The following is a 12,921-nucleotide window of genomic DNA, read 5'->3' on the forward strand; positions in this document are numbered from 1 at the left end:
GGTCACAGAGGTTGTATAGCGCTGAGGAGGCTGCCCTAAGTCACACACAAATGTATGTGTAAAAATGAAAATTGTAAAATTACCAACACACATTTTCTCAATTTTTTTTGACTAAAACAATTGCATCAAAGGCATCAAGATACTCCATATACAATACTGTAAGGGATCAACTTTTCAAATATAAGCACACTCATGGCAAGAAAATAAATTGGGATATCTAAAAAGGCTCCCCAAAAAGATGGGCAAAGAAGATATTTCAAATTTGAAAAACACATGTCAGAAGTTTGGCATTGCACACCCCAAACAACCCAACAAACCTATGCATAGGTTGTATCACTGTACTAAGGAGATGTCGCTGAACACATATTGGGGTGTTCTTTGGCAGTAACACCTAACAGGAGCTGAGAATCCATGCCTAAAGTACAATGTGAGAGAAAAATAACACAAAAAAATTACTACCCAAAAGTCTCACAAAGACTGGTAGTAGAATTAGTGCATGGAAAGTGTTAAAATACCACCATTTGAAATACCCTTCAAAAATTTCCCAAATGGGACATGACCAGCTGTGAAAATTCCGAGTTGGAAAACTGGAATGCACACCCTCCAAATAAGATCTTTTAGCCCCCAGAGAACTCAACACAACTGTAAATGGGCTGAAGTGCTGAAGTGCTGAACACTGGGGGAGGGGGGTTCTTTGGAAGTGTAACAAAATCCCTTTTTAAACAGACTCAGAGAAACAGCATTTTGTCTATATATTCATGTGTATGGCTATTTCGTGTAGTTGTAAAAGAACCGAACAAACTCCCGAACCACCCGACTTCCCACCGAGGTCGTGTGCAGCTCATTTACCAACCAAGTCTTGCGGTTAATCGCAAGGTAATTGATGAAAGGCTTGGTAGTCCGCGTTTGTTTGCCAAACACGTGGCGGTCGCCATTTTGAAATCGTCGAACGCTCGATCCTCTGGAACTGTTTTCGGACACTTATTCAGCCGCACACCGCTGATGCGTACCAAGTTCCCGTCCATTCAGTTAATAACTCCCGAACACTTTACCGTTCGGGACTTGCCTACTATACGAGATATACCGACCCCAGGTAACTGCAGTTATGGAACTCTTTTCGGTTTCAATTTCCTGAACCACCAGTGAACTAAAAACTTTACTCGACGATATTGAGAACTGTGTTCGTGGGATCTGAGCGCTATTCGTCTATGTTGTTCGCTCAGATCCAAGCTATCTGGGGGTATGTGGAACATGGAGACTACGTTTGGTGAAATATAAGTTATGGATTTTTATACAGTTTTGTCAAAATGTAAAAAGGATATGTTTTTCTCTACCTGGAGATAATTAGGTTCTATCCAACCACTTAAGTTAATTATCTCCAGGATAGAGAGGAGGGGTTGCACTGTTACTCTTAGTGGGTTTAATAATCGTACTGTAAACTGATTGGTTCTGTATATTTTGTCAAGGTCCCCTGTGGGAGTTTCCTTGCTGGGAGACCATCATAAAAGGGCTGAGTTTGGCCATCAATAAACCAGATCGTTTTACCCCTTCATGAAGTCTCGACTCATGTTTGGGGGAATTGGGATCTATAATCACTACTTTGTTAGTATTCTGCTGGGAGTTCGGGAGAAGCTGCAAGGATCGGTACTACAGAGCTAACAGGATCCTTTACAGGAAGTAACCCATAAAGTTCTCCATACATGTATTCTCAAATTGCTAAGTGTGTCAAAAAAAATCACCAATTATTATTATTATTTTTTTTAATTTGGCACAGATTGGTGGTAAAATAGTTGCATGAAAAGAGTCAAAATACCCTAAGTTTAATACCTTAGGTTCTTCTTTTAAAAAAAATGATATACTTGTGAGGGCTTATTCAGTGAATCCTGACAGATATCCGTGTTACAATGTAATTTTGGAAAAAAAAAAGGTTTGGAAATAGTAAAGTGCTACTTGTACTTATTACCCTTCAACTTGCAAAGAAAAGCTAAGAACATGTTAACATTGGATATTTCTAAAATCAGGATAAAATTTAGAAGCTATGAAGCATGGGTGTTTTTTGGCAGTTGTAGATGCGCAACAGATTTTCGGGGCCAAAGTTGTAAAAAGTGTTATGTTTTTTTTTTTTTACTTTTTTTTCATTATTTAAAAAAAAAAAAAATTATAGTAAATTATATAATATGATGAAAATAATGGTATCTCTAGAAAGACCATTTAACCGTGAGAAAAACTGTGTATAATATGTGTGGGTACACTAAATGAGTAAGAGGAAAATTACAGCTAAACATAAACACCACGAAATGTAAAAAGAGCCCTGGTTCTTAACAAAAACATGAAACAGAAAATTGAAAAACGGTCTGGTCACTTAGGGGGATAAAGGTGTGAATTTCTATTTTCAAATCTCACAAATACATACTTGTTAAATGTAAGGATAAGTAAATGCTACATCACATTGTGAAAAAAAAAATTCTTTGTCCATCAATTTTTTTTATTGAGGCACAAGTGTAACAAGTATTGATATTACACCGTGACATATTCAGACAAAAGTAGTTAGTATTGTGGTATAGTACATACATTTACATATTAAGAGCATATTCATGTGAAAACAGACACTAGTCAAGAGGGACGGGGAGAGATCAGGAGAGGACAGGTAGATTTGCGTGTCATCCGCATAGAAATGATAATGGAAGCCAAAGGAGCTAATGAGTTTACCAGGCGAGGCAGTATAGATGGAGAACAGTAGGGGACCAAGGACTGAACCTTGGGGGACACCAACAGAGAGGAGTTGGGGAGAAGAAGAAGAGCCAGAGAAATAAACACTGAAAGAGCGCTGGGAGAGGTAGGAGGAGCACCAGGAGAGAGCAATATCTTGTAGACCGATATTGCGGAGGATGAGAAGAAGCTGTTGATGATCAACAGTGTCAAAAGCAGCAGACAGGTAAAGGAGAATTATGATAGAGTAGTGACCACGAGATTTTGCAGCGAGTAGATCATTGGATACTTTGGTCAGTGCCGTTTCCACAGAGTGCTTAGTGTGGAAACCAGACTGAAGCGAGTCTAGCACAGAGTTGGACTCGAGGAAGTCTGTCAATCTCGCATACACAATTCTTTCAAGGATCTTGGATGCAAAAGGCAGTAGCGATATAGGACAATAGTTGGATGGGGAGTTAGGGTCAAGATTGGGCTTCTTTAGAATTGGGGTTACAGTTGCATGTTTGAAGGGTGATGGAAATATACCAGAGGAGAGAGAGAGATTGAGAATTTTAGTGAGAGGGTGGAGAAAGAGAAGAAGACAGAGTACGGATGAGATGCGAGGGAATTGGATCTAGGGAGCAGGTGGTGGGGCGGGAGGACTGGAGCAGAGCAGAAACCTCTTCTGATGTAGCGGGTGCGAATGAACATAGAACAGCAGAGGGAGTGAAGTTAGGGGAAGTATTGTAAGGGGAAGAAGAAAGATGAGAGATCTCTTCTCTGATTGTAGAGATCTTGTCATTGAAGTGAGTTGCAAAGTCTGAGGCGGTCAAGTTAGTAGGTGGAGGAGGTAGAGCAGGGCGAAGAAGAGAGTTAAATGTGTGAAATAGTTGTTTGGGTTCGCGGGAGAGTGTGGTTATGAGGTTATTGAAGTAATTAACTTAATTTTTTAAGGAAAATTAAAGGGCAATACTAGCTCATCAAATAATACAACCAAAACGAATTAAATCTTACAATGCACTTAGTGATCTAGAGCTCAAAATAAAATAAACTTGTTTATGAAGAGAAACTAAAAGGTAAGGGTGGAATGAGGCATTAATGCCCAGCCTAACTATGGGTCAATATGTATTATCCATGTATGTCAACTTCGATGACCAATTAGAAGATTAAGTGGGTACTGTCATCTGGCAGTCTAAGAACCCATTGAGATCACTTGGTATACTTTAACAGAAAAGCAGTTTAAGCATCAGAAAATGAAAACGCTCCACGGGATCATTTCAGCTTGATGAAGATTAGCCAGAAGGAGTGCAAATTATGACATTATCCATGTCTCACTGGTGAGTAGATAAACAATAGTAATTGGTTGCAACAATAGTAATTGGTTGCAGGCATATAGAAATCTTAAGGATTCGAAGGAGCTTGATTTTCTCCTTCGAATCAAGCTCCTTTGAATCCTTAAGATTTCTATATGCCTGCAACCAATTGCCATCTTGTGAGGGGATTTTAGCCACAAGCGCAAATTTGGTGTTTTAACATACCACACTATTATTTTGTTTAGAGTGTTTCTATATTTCTAGATTGTATTGATTATATCCCTGGTGAGCAGGCCTGATGGATGTGTGAGAGATATGAGGAGCATCATGTCCGCATTAGACAAGAACGTCCGCCTATAATGGTAACCACCTTTTGACTTTTTGGGCACAAGGGATTCTCATTCGTATGGAATCGTTGCAACTCGTAGTTGTGAGGTCACCCCTTTTAGAGATGCATGCCTTGGTAGCGTCAGGCGAGTGCTCCTTAAAGATGTATGTTGTGTGGCCTCTTACTGCTTTTTAAAAAAAATCATCTTTATCTTTACATGTCTTGAAACACAGGGCTGCATCTCTATGTACAGTGGTTTTGTGGTTGGGTTGCCCAGGTAGGCGATAAAGTAGCTCTAGTGTAAGTCCCTTAGCCTGTTTGGGTGTCAGAGTAGCAGATAATAACATCACAATAAACTGACAATTCATCAGGGATTCACTGCACCTTCAAATGTCGTTGTCTTTTGCCATCCTCTATTTGCCCAACCTTAGCAGATAGAAGTACAAATGTATTAGTAACTTCTTGCAGTTGGTTTGCAGTTGAATACTGTTTAATTCCAAGCCCGTGGATGTCATAAAAATGTTGTTGTGGGGGCGGGGCCGGGCCGCCAAGCCGCATGGAAGCAAAACACCAGAGCTCCTCGCCCGAGCCCCGGAAAAAGGCGACAAATGCACTTGCAGACTGCTGCAAAATCGGATCACTCACCGCATTAACACTGGGAATTTCCCGAGCTTCTATTCGGTACCAGACCGGGGCCAGAAACATACCGGGAGCACCGGAGCTGTTAAGACTGGCCTACACACCATCTACAGGCACGGCAGCCGCTAAGTATGAACCGGCAACCGATCACCCGACCAAATACACAAGCACACCAGCTCCACGGGTCCCGATGGAGGACCATATTGGCGAGAGACGCTGCCCTGCTCCGCTCCGCTCCGCGCCCCACCCCCACCCCCCGGCCGGTGGGGGTGAATCCAGTCCCATGGAGGCGCCATACTCCGAGGCGGGAAGCGCCGCCCGGAGATAACGCTGCTCTCCTGTACAGGCACAGGCTGCCTAGATGTGGCCCGCCTGGAAATGACACCCGAAATCGGAAGACACTCCTTGCTCACACAGCCAACCTGGCATTCATCGTGAGCCCGTGTGAGTCCTGTACCAGCGGCCTAAACTTGCGATAGCTGTGTAATGGACGGCAGGCCAGCAGAAACAGACCATAGCACGGAGGAGAAGGTACACTTTCATGTGAAAGCAGACGGGGAGGCACGAGGGGGACTGACATGGGCGGCCCACACGGGCCCTGGCAGAACCGAGCGCTAGACTGACCCCCCCCCCCCAGTGCTGTGTCCTTGACCGCCGGAGAAGTGGGCACCTGGGCCTCTGGGTCTGGGAGGTCCCCGGAGAGCCCTGTCCCCGATGCCGTGAGCCCGGTGGGGCGGGACTGTGCTCCAAACATGTGGCCGACACCGGGCGAGACGCAGGAGTGCACGCTTCAGGAGACCCACGTGGAGCTGGGGAGGTGCAGGGAGTGGACGACCCGAGGACTTTTGTGGTGGGGTCCAACGGCCGGCCCATGCTCCTGAGTGCCCACAGCAATGCGGAAGTCCAACCGGTGAGCAGAGACCGGCATGGGGAAGAAGGAAGGAGATCTGGCGACCCAGGGACAGTGTGGCGGCAGTGCCATGGGAGACTCCCCCCAAGCGGCAAAACGGTCCGGCAGGACCACCCTGCCGTTCTATAGTTCACATTTTTTATTTTTCTTTATTTTATTATTTCCACGCTTGCATTTACTTTTTACGCAGTTAGCATACATATGCAGGTCCTTCAAGAATTCAGGGAAAGTAAGATGGCCTAGTTAAGCATATACTACTCTGCTTCCGTAACTTCATAAATGATTGCACACTCATTTCATGGCATGCCAACATTGTCATTACCTAGCTGCTACAAAAATGTTAATAGATGGGATTTATTGATGCCTCAAGATACCAGACTAATATAATGCTTCTGTTATATATGTTTACCGTATTACACGTTTAAGTAGTTATCTGAACTTATTATATTCTATGCAACGCACGCAACCAAATAGATTTTACTGCCTGATGGCGCCATTTTGATATTCTGTTATGATACCACTACTGACATAACAGGCCTCTGCGTAGGCAAACGTAGGCTTATAACTGAGCACGAATGAATGTAAAGTAGTAAGATTCCCGATAAACGGGATCTATAGTGTGTCCACAGAATCTTATGTAGGGGATAACCCTTAGGTATATAACAAATGTAAGAAGGCGGTACTAATTGCCGAGCTGATGGAGGGAGACCAAGCCCGCAGCGCTACACCCCCAGTAGTTATGGAAGAAACGCTCTATGAAAGAGAGATGAGGACCAGGCTAGCATTTTTGCCGCAGCCTATATCGGATGCCATGTTGAATATGGTGATGGCAAATGTGCAGGAATACGTAATGGCACACAGCCCACAACACACCTTGACTCGAACCGAGTCCAACACAGGGTCCCTTTACAACCCGGTAAAGCCCAAGATCCCGTACCAGGCCTTCAGAGCCTTTTGCGAGGAAAAGGACGAGATCGATGGGTACTTGCAGGACTTTGAAAGACTGTGTGATCTACATGAGTTAGAACGGTCAGTATGGGTGCAACTGCTAGCAAGCAAACTAGCAGGTCGGGCAGCGGAAGCTTACCGTGCTGTGCCCAGTGAGGACAGCAAAGATTACGAAAAAGTAAAGCGCGCAATCTTGGAGAGGTATGCCATTACCCCAGAGGCATACCGGCGCAAGTTCAGACACTTACGCAAACCAGAGCGAGATTCGCACGCAGAATGGGCACACAAACTGGATCAAGCCTCCCAAGGGTGGATACAGGCCAGCAACGCCACCACCATGGAGGAATTGCGTCAGATGATGTTGCTGGAGCATTTTTTTAATGGATTATCCCCGGAGACTCAAGAATGGGTGCGGGACAGGAAACCCCTCACTCTACCTGAAGCAGCTAGATTGGCCGATCAACACTTTGATGCCCGGAGGCACCAGGGACCTGTAGCCAAAAGCTACTCCCGCCCCACAGGACTACCTAGCGCTACACCACCTCTAGCGCCCACAGCCGCCCCGTTCCGTCCTTCGCAAGGACATGTACCGCCCCCTTCCAGATACAACGGGCGGGCCAACATCCAGTGCCATTCCTGTAAACAATGGGGGCATATGGCCCGAGAATGCACCCAGAATCGTGGCAGGCCCACCTGGAATCAGGGGCGTCCAAACCCCGTACCCAGGGCGGCTGCTCACCATTACCAGAGGGAACCAGCCACTCAGGAGTTGTGGAGTGTTCATGCAGAGGAACCCCTGGGTATCTTGCACGAGGTAATGTCGGTTCGAGCCACCGATAACCGGCAGCATCACCGGCAGCTGGTAACGCTTGAGGGGAACGAGGTTCAGGGACTGCGGGATTCGGGAGCTACCTTAACCCTGATAGCACCCCATTTGGTATCGGAGGGCACGCATACTGGCGGACCGGGGGAGCTGTATACCGACTACCCACGGCGAAAGTACATTTGAACTGGGGTGCGGGAGAGGGGACAGTAGAAGTGGGACTAATGCAGAACTTACCAGCAGATGTTGTGCTAGGGAATGACTTGGGCCAGATGACCTCTGCCTTTGTTCCACAGGCTCCCTACCAGGAAGCCCATCCAGTAACCACACGGCAACAGGCTCGCACCACAGCTACACCGATACACTCTGAGGCTCAGGTAAGAGACCATGACCCCCACCCGACTCCCATGTCCTGGGATACCCCGACTACCTTTGTCACTGAAGTACAGACCGATCCCACTTTACAAGTCTATAGGGACCGGGCACAAGCTGACCAGACAGGGCTAGAGGGGGAGCATTACACGTGGGAGAAAGGGTTATTATACCGTGTCACGGCCAAGGACGTGGGGGGATCTGTCACCTTGACTAACAAACAGTTAGTGGTACCGCAGAAGTATAGGCAGGAGCTCCTTAGAATTGCTCATGATATCCCCTTGTCGGGACACCTAGGGATGACCCGCACCCGATACCGCCTGACGCATGCGTTTTTCTGGCCCGGAATCTCGCAGGATGTGCGACAGTATTGCACCTCCTGCGACGTTTGCCAGCGAGTAGGTAAACGAGGGGATCGCCACAAGGCCAAGTTATGCCCCCTACCCATTATTGCCGAACCCTTCAGCAGGGTAGCGGTAGACATAGTAGGGCCCCTGCCAAAACCCAGTCCCTCTGGCAAAAAGTATATTTTAACCGTGGTGGACTACGCCACCAGGTACCCCGAAGCTGTGGCCCTCGCTAACATTCATGCCGAAACCGTAGCTGAGGCCTTAATGAAAGTGTTTTCCAGGGTAGGATTCCCCCAAGAAATAATATCCGACCGGGGCACCCAATTTACTGCCGAGGTCACCCAACATATGTGGAAGGTATGTGGCATTAAGCCAATAATCAATTCCGCCTACCACCCCCAGTCCAATGGACTATGTGAGAGATTCAATGGGACGTTGAAGCAGATGCTTCGGACGTTCGGGGAAACCCACAAAGACTGGGAGAGGTTCCTGCCTCACCTACTCTATGCGTATAGAGAGGTTCCCCAAGAATCGACCGGATTCTCCCCATTTGAACTATTGTTTGGGAGAAGGGTACGGGGACCCTTGAACCAGCGTCGCTGGTACGATAGAGGAGCCAGGGACCGCAGCTTTCAAGTGGGACAGAAGGTTTTGATTTTAAAACCTGTCCGCACAGACAAGCTGCAGGCCATCTGGCAAGGCCCATACCAGGTAGTAGAGCAGCGATGCGACACTACCTATGTGATCGGCCCCTGCTCAGGGGTAGGGAAGAGACGCATGCTCCACGTAAACATGCTCAAACCCTACCATGAGAGGATAGAGGATGTGACGGCAATCTGTGCCTCCGCCTTAGAAGATCAGGAGAACTTGCCCCTACCTGATCTACTAGAACCGGAGGAACCCATAGAGCCCTCCCGGGGAGTTCAGCTGGGGGTGCGGCTAAGCCCTCACGAGCGTGCCCAGGTACAGGCGCTGATCGTAGCTAAAGGGGCTACCTTCTCCAATTTACCTGGGTACACTCCGCTAGCCACCCACCGAGTCGAAACCCCGGGACAGCTACCTATGCGACAGGCTCCATATAGGGTTCCGGAATCAGTCCGGACCCATATGAACGCCGAGTTGGATGAAATGCTGCAGCTAGGGGTTATCGAACCCTCAGATAGCCCCTGGGCATCGCCGGTAGTCCTGGTGCCTAAAAAGGACGGCACTACCCGATTTTGCGTTGACTACCGGAGGCTGAATGACAAGACAGTGTCTGATGCCTACCCGATGCCTAGGATAGACGAGCTGCTAGATAAGATGGCACGGGGTCAGTATCTCACTACCATTGACTTGTGTAAGGGATACTGGCAAATTCCTCTAGCCGATGATGCCATCCCCAAGTCGGCGTTTGTCACTCAGTTTGGCCTGTACCAGTTTAAGGTCATGCCCTTCGGAATGAAAAACGCTCCGGCTACTTTTCAGCGGATGGTAGATCGGCTACTGGACGGCTTCCAGGAGTATGCCTGTGCCTATTTGGATGACATAGCCATCTTCAGCCAGACCTGGGAAGATCACCTACACCATATAGGGGCGATCTTAGACCGTATTGGGGAAGCCGGGTTAACTTTAAAACCTAGTAAGTGCCACATAGGTATGGCCGAGGTGCAGTACCTGGGACACCGAGTAGGGTGTGGGCAACAGAGACCCGAGCCAGCCAAAATTGAGGCCGTAGCTAAGTGGCCTACCCCAAGGACCAAAACTCAGGTGCTAGCGTTTCTAGGGACTGCAGGGTATTATAGGAAATTTGTACCCGACTACAGCGCCCTGGCCAAACCCCTGATGGACCTGACCAAAAAGAACCTTCCCCGACTGGTTGTCTGGGCCCCAGAGTGTGAGCAGGCATTCCAACAACTCAAGACAGCCCTAACTAATGCTCCTGTGTTAACTGCTCCTGATCCAACTAAAAGATTTCTTGTCCACACAGACGCTTCAATGTTTGGATTGGGGGCAGTGCTGAGTCAAGTGGGAGCCGATGGCGGAGAACATCCCGTAGCCTACTTAAGCCGCAAGTTGTTGCCCCGTGAAGTGAGCTACGCCGCCATTGAGAAAGAATGCCTGGCCGTGGTGTGGGCCCTTAAAAAGTTACAGCCGTATTTGTATGGACAACCTTTTTCCTTACTCACAGATCACAACCCGTTGGTGTGGCTAAACCGTGTGTCTGGAGACAATGCCAGGCTGCTGCGCTGGAGTTTGGCGCTGCAGCCCTTTGACTTTACCATCCATTACCGGCCAGGAAAACAAAACGGTAACGCTGACGGGTTATCCAGACAGACTGAACTCAAGAAGTGATCTGTGAGTACTCTCCCGGACATCCCCAAGCCGATCCGTTGGGATCAGACTGTGTATGCCGGCTTGGTTCTGGGGGAGCATTGTGGCAAACCTAGCCACTTCTGAACTATAGTTATTTTAGGTTGTCCATAGGCTGAATGCATACTGTGTGTCCTTACCTGTATATGTGCTGTGTTATGGCCGTTCGCATGCTGGCAGCCGTACGCTGCCAGCATACAAAGCATTCGTTCGACGAAACACGGCTATCCCGGCCGTTCGCCGTACGAATGCGGGCTCCCCAGGTAGACCACCCATTCACAAGTCGTGTGGCACCAATTAACCGATTGCAACAATGTTGCAATCGGTAATTAAGGGCTCTCCTAGGTGGCCGCCGTTCGGCTACCGACCATGCGGCGGTCGGCCATCTTGGATCCTTTGTCTCTGCAGCGGTGTTCGGTCGTCGAGAGCCTGGAACTGAAAACGGCTACTCAATGATCCGAACACCGCTGGACTTTTAAACAGAACTCAATGTTTTAATGTGTTTTGTGTGGCGTTCGGTCAATTCAGCTGGGATCGGAGCGGTATTCCCACGAAGTATGCGCTTCGACCCCAGCTATCTACCGAACGTTCAGTCATCTTAAAATACCGAATATTGGGGAAAATATGTATTTTAAAGTAAATTGTCAGTTCTGCTGCACGAGGGGATAATCCACTTAATCGTCCATTTTAGTGGGAGTATCCTTCTCGTGCAGCAATGCCGGCTGGGAAAAGAACAATGCATGTTGATAGAAATCCCCTGGATTATCTGTAAGGAAACCCCTTGCATGGGGAACTGCTTAAATATGCCAGCCTGTGAATAAACTGAGTTAGTTGACTCCCAAACTGTGTTTCGTCCAGTTATTGGGAGGATGGGGAATATTGCCGTGCTTTCTGTTCTGACTGTGGATTTCCTGAGGATACCAACGGATATCGTGGACTAATATACTGCGTTCCGTTACAGTGTGAGATTACGAAAGACCTTATTACTTATAGTACACCTAACCTAGAAAACAATTCAGGACACAGTATAATCCCAAGATCGTGGAGGGCATATAAAAGATGCATATAGCTTTATTCCATACATGTCCAAAGCACGATTTATTCATATATTAAGGACACAGTATATTCCAAGAAGCAATCAAGGAGGACAGTCACATACTACTTGTCCCCAAGAATATAAGGTTATATGTGTCTCAGAAAATCTAAAAAAGAGATGAATATTTATTTATGGAATACATATGTCCAGAGAGTGATTGAGCTATTAAGGGTACAGTATGCTACAGGAATCATAGAAAACAACTAAATGTCACTGAAGATATATATATCAAAAGCATAGAGGGTGGTTGTTTCCATTAAGAGAGATATGAATCTTCCAAAGAAGGGGTATATAGAGGCAACATAGAATACACGCATATGTGGCAGTGCTTTAAATTATTCCGTTGTCGTCATATCTTATCCTTGCCTTCTTATAAAGTCCTCTCTATTGTATGTAGTCTAAATAGGATGTACATGATGACAGTGTACACTTAATGTAGGTCCCGATTAGGCTCATATACTTCTCTGCTGTATGATAGAGATAGGAAGTGTAGTCAATGTACTAGAATAGTGTCACAATATGAGTTAGCTTATGTTAAGTATTATACTTATGTTAAGTATTATACCCCTATTGTATCACTGGTGTCCAATCGAACAAACATGGGCACGAGTAGACAAACTCTATATTATATTATATTTACAATTATGGATTTTCTTAGGTCACTCAACCAATGAAGGGAGTAAATGTGAACCCCTCATTGAGCCCTTTAGGTGATAGGGTGTCCAGTTTGTGGATCCAGTAGCGTTCCCTTCTCTTGAGGGCCTGGTCCAGGTCACCACCTCTCTTGCCCATCTGGATCTTCTCGATGCCCGCAAATTTAATGCTGCAGGGTGTGTCCATGTGTTGAGACCTAATGTGTCTGGCCACTGGGGTGTCCCTATTTGACGTCACTGAACACACACAAAGGTTTAAAACAGAGGGGCTGCCAAAATTCATAACTACCTTTGCTGCCACGTGATCTAGGTAGGCCTCCGATGTGGATACAATAATTAGAAGTTGTATCTGAGAAATGAAATACTAGTGAAAAATTATAACATTTAATTTTTTTGTCTATTTGTCTAATATAGTGTCTAATAATGTATGGGAAAAATTGGTTACTCTAAAA

At 46.6% G+C, this 12,921-nt stretch overlaps 2 protein-coding genes across 2 annotated transcripts in view; one reads left to right on the forward strand and one right to left on the reverse strand.

The window, feature by feature from the left end:
* The window catches only part of TP63 (tumor protein p63), a 401,462-nt gene that overhangs the window by 172,982 nt on the left and 215,559 nt on the right, over positions 1 to 12,921 (reverse strand). The window lies entirely within an intron of this gene.
* The window catches only part of P3H2 (prolyl 3-hydroxylase 2), a 208,036-nt gene that overhangs the window by 119,131 nt on the left and 75,984 nt on the right, over positions 1 to 12,921 (forward strand). The window lies entirely within an intron of this gene.

Source organism: Pelobates fuscus, chromosome 2, assembly GCF_036172605.1.
Source record: "Pelobates fuscus isolate aPelFus1 chromosome 2, aPelFus1.pri, whole genome shotgun sequence".
Taxonomy (NCBI): Eukaryota; Metazoa; Chordata; class Amphibia; order Anura; family Pelobatidae; genus Pelobates; species Pelobates fuscus.